General features: G+C 36.8%; 1 long non-coding RNA gene across 1 annotated transcript; it reads left to right on the forward strand.

Annotated features, from left to right (window-relative positions):
* The first annotated feature begins 4,899 nt into the window (after positions 1 to 4,899).
* LOC130467167 (uncharacterized) lies at positions 4,900 to 5,622 on the forward strand. Its single transcript, XR_008927326.1, has 2 exons — positions 4,900 to 5,066; positions 5,241 to 5,622. It is a non-coding gene; the product is annotated as an uncharacterized lncRNA (long non-coding RNA).
* The last annotated feature ends 378 nt before the right edge of the window (positions 5,623 to 6,000 follow it).

The raw sequence follows: 6,000 nt of genomic DNA on the forward strand, positions 1-6,000 counted from the left end.
AAAAATGAGTGGAAAATTCAGTAATATTACTCCAGCCCGTCAAAACGGTTTTATTTTCGAAAATCATTTGACACAGATCATATATTAGCATTTATTGTTCGGAAATAACTTAATCTCGTTATCTTGAAAATATGTGTCGGCAAGGAAATATTTTCTTTACAGCTCATTGGCAAGTACAGGCTTTGTCGGACTTTTCTTTCATCATGCAGGGGGGAACTAGTTCCCATTTAACTTTAACTTTGACTTTAACTTGCCTCCACCTGTAACTTGCCCATTTACTAGTTCAGTTCACTTTTCCATGCCGACAAAAACAACATCGTCTTTCTTTAAAATAACTTTATAAGTATCATAATTATTTCCGAACAACGTCATTAACATCATAAAATAATAAATAATAACATATTATCGTAATCATACTCGTAAACTTTAAATCATACTCCCTCCGTCCCAGATTAGTTCTTACACTTTCCTTTTTCGTCCGTCCCAAATTAGTTGTTACGTACACTTCTAAATTAGAAATGACCCCACAATTATTATATTGTCTCTCTCTTCCCACTAAATTTAAAAAAAATACACCACTAAATCCTATCACATCTACTTTTTCAATAAAATAACAATTGATAACCAAACAACCACTTATCACCTAAAACTTTGTGCAAAGGTAAGTGTAACAACTAATTTGGGACGGAGGGAGTACATCATATCATTTAGCACATAAGTCACATGATAGTCACATAATCACATATTTTAACACATACGGGCATACATATAAATGTTGGACATAAAAATTACCTCTATAGCTTCTCATTTAACCACCTTATTTGGACTTCCAATAAGCTACATCCATAAGCTCTTTGTATTAATAGTCTCCTTTGGCCATAACCTTAATAAACCTCAAGATAAACAATAGTAAAAGTTAATCATTTGGTTAATAAAAGTTTTTAATAATCTCCAATATCACTAACAATGTAGGAGTTATGGAGCACTTATGTAGCTTTCCTCTTAACTTTGGTCAAAGCCCACAAAGAAAATTAACTCCTACTTTATCCGTTGGCCCACTTCCAATATTAATCCAAGTAATAAGTAGCAGCTTCTCTTCCCCTTTAATTTGGTTGGTTTGACATAAAAGAGGCATAAGCAGTAACAGAGAAACAACGAAAAAAAGAGAGGAAGCCATAGCAGCTTTATTATCTCGATGGCACATAACAGGGAGGCCGAAAAGGGTGGCGGCAAGAAAGGTTCGCCGGTAGATGGTGGTGGCTCGACGGCGGTGCCGCGGTGGTGAAACAGAGGTGAGAGAAAATTAAACAATTCGGATTTCGGGTTTGAAATTTTTGGGTTTTTAATTAGTGTTCTTATGAGAACAGTGGCAGAGAAAGCTTATAATACTTGGCTATGGCAGCCATAGTTCACGAAAATGGAGGAGAAAAGAAATGGTAAAATACCCTATTAAAATTGATAATAAACTCAAAAAAATTGAAGATGGGTTGTTTTGAGGTTGAAGATGACTGATTGGTTTCTAATTTATAGGATTTGTGAGACTTGGTGAGTCATAGAAGTATAAGAAATAATAAGACATTTATCAATTAAAGTTTCTAGTTTTGCCACGCATACAAGAGGAAGAAAAAAATGGGATTTGCAATGTACATGACTGAAATGTGAGACAAAGAGAAGTCAAAATTTTGGGTGGCAAACTCCTCCATTGACATGTATGAGGAGGAAGAAAGAAGTTAGACAACACAAAAGTGTCTATTTGTGTCTTTGATTCTTCAATTGAATAATGGCAAATTGGTAATTTTATGAACTTAGGATAGAAACAAATCAGATTTTGGGAAATAAAACGGACTAAGGAGCAAACTCATACTCATCGTATGAAAAATAAATTGGGCATAAATAATTGATATTATGTTACACTAAAAAGATAGACATAATAGGATAAGTAAAATAGATCGAAAAAATTTAGGACGTAATTACGTTAACAATTGTAATTACAGAATAATAAAAATGGGCTTAAAATACGGGGTGTTACAAGAACTTTCTCCTGTTCTCCAGACATTAGTCCTAAGCAACATTCTGCTTATCCAGTTGACGCCGAGGCTGAAGGGTCCGTGTGGGGCCGTCTTTTCAGTATTGTAGATCAACATATTCCTCCGTATTTCATCTGGCAGCGTGGTGCTCATATGTAGTTGAAAGGTTTGGTTCATCTTTTGCTAGAATCCGACCAGAATTTCTCGCAGCGCTCCTACTGAAACCGGCAGATCTAGATTTTCATCAAGTACCGTGTCTTTTATGCTAGGGCTTAGTTGTCCACCAGGAGGAGGTGCCCCGACGTCCGGTTCCTCTTCAATAGTTACTTCGACTTCCTGGACGCGGCGGGGAGTAGGGGTGTACATTACCGGGTACCCGCCTTTTCGGGTACCCGAAAGACCGGGTACCCGCTTTGTCGGGTAGTGAAAAAAGAGGCCCATGACCCGACCCGCGAAAATCGGGTACCCGCTTTTCGGGTACCCGAATTCCCGGGTCAAGTAACAGGGTACCCGGATTTAATTCGCTTCCATTTAATTTCTACGGAATTATGTTCGAAACTTTAAAATAAGCCCATTAACTACGAATCTGAGACATTAGTACATTTTCTCATCAAAATTTGAAGAGAACTAAGTCAAATTCTTCACATTGAGATAACTTTTCTCTGTATTTTGAATATGCAACAAATTTTTTTACAAACAAAGAACTAGTACTAGAATTAGAGAACATCCCTCCAACTAAGATATAGCCCCATATAATTTGAAAAAGAACATGAGAAAATAAACAGAAGGAAACCAACCATTGATTAAGAAACAATAAATGGGAGTGCGGCGGCGCGGTGGGGCTGGTGCAGTGGAGCGGCGGAGGGGGTTGATGCATTTGTGTGGTGGAGTGGTGGAGCTGACGGAACATGTGGTGGTGGTGTTGTACGATGTATTCGATGATCTAGTTTGTGAGTGAAATTGAGTGTGTATGAGAATTGGAAGAGAAGGAGAGGAAGAATGAGAGAGACATGAGTTTAGAGAGGAGTTTGGGTGAGTCAGTGAGTTTGTGCGGCTGGCTAAAAGAAAGGAAATGAAAATAAACCCTACCGAGTATAGCTAACTGTCTCAACATCTTTTTTAGAAAAACAAATTAGCGGGTAACCGGGTACCCGTTTCAGTAAAGTAATGGCCCATGCCCCGACCCGGATCCCTGGATAAACTCCCGGGTTGGGTACCCGACCCGTTAATTTCAGAAAAATAAGAAAATTACCCGGTTTATTTTTGTCGGGTCAACGGGTCAACGGGTCGGGTATTTTTGAACACCCCTAGCGGGGAGTACTCCCTGCATTGGCAATCCGATTAGCCTCTTCTATATGGTGTTGACTCCTCTCCCGCGGATGCCTTTCTCCTGAGTTGCCATGATGCCCCTCACCGTCAGATTGCAGTTCCTCCATGATACTATACCTCTCCACAGACAGCGCCAAATGTTGTGGGAACTTTGTTGGTGCTGAAGTGTCACTCTTTCCTCGGAGGTATCAAGTATGCGCTGACACAATTTCCTGCAACCTGCAAAACAAGAATATTCCCGTAGGAATATTCCCTCCGATGCCTAAGTAAGTATAGGTTAGAGAGAGAAGTAATTTGTAGAGAGAAGGTAAAGCAGAATAGTTTAAGGTAAGTCGGAATGAACTAAATGCCCCTTTACCTTGGGATCTGAACTATATATATACCCAGGGTTTTGGGAATTGGTCCCAAAACCTTAGCTATATGATTGACTGACCTCAGAGATAAGGACATGTGTCCTTATCTGGTCTACTTTGGGATAAAAGGGCTTAGTGTGCCTTTTCATTGTGGGCTTGCCAACGATAGTCTTAAGGCCCCCGTTGCTACTTTTTAGAAAAGGTTTATTACGTGGGTGTGGTCTTTCCTAGCATGTAAAGGCCATGTGTCGTTCTTTGGTAGGTTCAGGGTGGAATTTTTCAATTAGGCCACATCAAGTAATATTTTTCATAAATTTTTAAGACTTTTTGGGTGGTCAGTTGACCACCGTTGCATCCTCGTGGCTCCACCACTGTGTGCGATTAGTGGCAAGTTTTGCAAAAACCCCCAGTCAACCTGTTATTTATTTGAAATGAAGTGTACTTTTAGTTTCATGTTTGTAGATAGTATATAAAACGTTTGATCCCCGAGAATTTGTCCCGTTACTTATCATTTGTCTACTATATTCATTATAGTCTCGTACGTTTGAGTCAAAAAGAATCACGTTATATTGTCACTTTTGTGAGCCTTGGAATATAACAACCATCATAGCTAGGGTGCATTGCTTATGTTTTACATTACTTTAGTTAGTACTAAAATAACAAACACAAAAAGTTATAACGAAACAAATTTAAAAAATCAATGAACTTTTTTATAAAAAAAATGCCAATGTCAACATGATATCAGGATGTATGCACAAACGTGTGTCCCAATAACATGTTGTCATTAAGGATGCCATCAAAGAGGTTTTTTATGTCAGTCGATCTTACACAAAAATTGTTGATAATAATTGAAACGACCATTATTTATAAAGTATAATTCATAAATTTGTCCATTGAACTTCCACCAGATCATGGACATCACCAAGCCAGAACAAGCTTTAAATGCTTGATTTGTAATCTTGATCCAACTAATTTAACTTCTATATTGCTAAAATTCTACTTCCTACTTCATACTTGAATTAGCTCAAGGAATAGAGCTATTAAGACTTAATAAATGTGGTAATGCGAAACTAATGGGTTGAACTAGTAAGCAATTAAAGGGGGAAACATTCACTTATAATAGAATACTTATGAGATAGGTTACTAAATTAAGTCACAGTTAGTTTTTATAAATGAGTGTGAAATGAGGTTGCAATTTTCATAGTTCATACCAACACTTGTAATCACAAAGAATACATTTTTCTTCGTTAAATAATTTGTTTAAATATTTTACTATCAAATTTTAAGCATATGGCGAAAATTTCCACCACCTTCTTCATCATTAGCGTCATATTGGCAGTTTTTCTAACAACGTGTAGTAAGTTTCTTGTATCCAATTAGATTGTAACTTCTATTTTTCAATTTTTAATTTACAAGATAAAAGGAAATATATATTTACTGTAGATATAAAAAAAATGGTTTCCTTCATTTCTTAAGGACTACCTTATTATTTATAGCTTAAACATTAGTGGTAATTTGTTGATGATTACAGGTCCAACATTGGCCCAATACATTGGAGATAATACTAGGTTTTTATGTACGGCGGTTGGGGGAACTTGTGGAATACCTGGAGCTTATGGTTGTTGTGACAATATGATCTGCTTTTTGTTGGATCCCCAAAACCCTTATGCCGGTGGAGTTTGTAGGTATTAATCGCATCGACGGCGTGCCATTGGCTCTGGATTATGAGATTACAAAGCTTCTCGATCATCTTCTTATCCATGCGCTTCGACTATAGCATTTCTTAATTTCACAAATAATATCGAATTTGCAATTTTTCGATAGTTGATACGTAAGATCGAGTATATGTAGTTTGAATGTCTGATGTAAGCCTATGATTTAATAAGTATCTGATATCCCTTTGAGCTTGAGCATTTTTATCTCATTACAAAGTGTTTTTGCATCCTTATTCCTTGCCAAAAATTACTATTCGTCCCGCTTTATTATTAGTAGTAGCTTATTACTAATATGTACGTAGTAGTATATACGTTTATATGAGTACTTGAAAATCAAAATCACCAACATGTAATTATTCCGAGTTAATTAAAAGAATACAACACGCCTATATAATTAAATTTTGGACAATTTGTAAAAAATAATCCAACATTTGGCCGCTCTTCTGTTAACAGTACGGCATATCGATTAATTCTAAATAATCCAAAGTTTAGGGGATTTCTTCCCAAAACAGTTCATCTTACCTACAACCTTAGTAGCAGGTCAAGTTTTTTTTAAGATTAATAATGCCACATGTC

This window comes from Spinacia oleracea, chromosome 2, assembly GCF_020520425.1.
Source record: "Spinacia oleracea cultivar Varoflay chromosome 2, BTI_SOV_V1, whole genome shotgun sequence".
Lineage (NCBI taxonomy): Eukaryota > Viridiplantae > Streptophyta > Magnoliopsida > Caryophyllales > Amaranthaceae > Spinacia > Spinacia oleracea.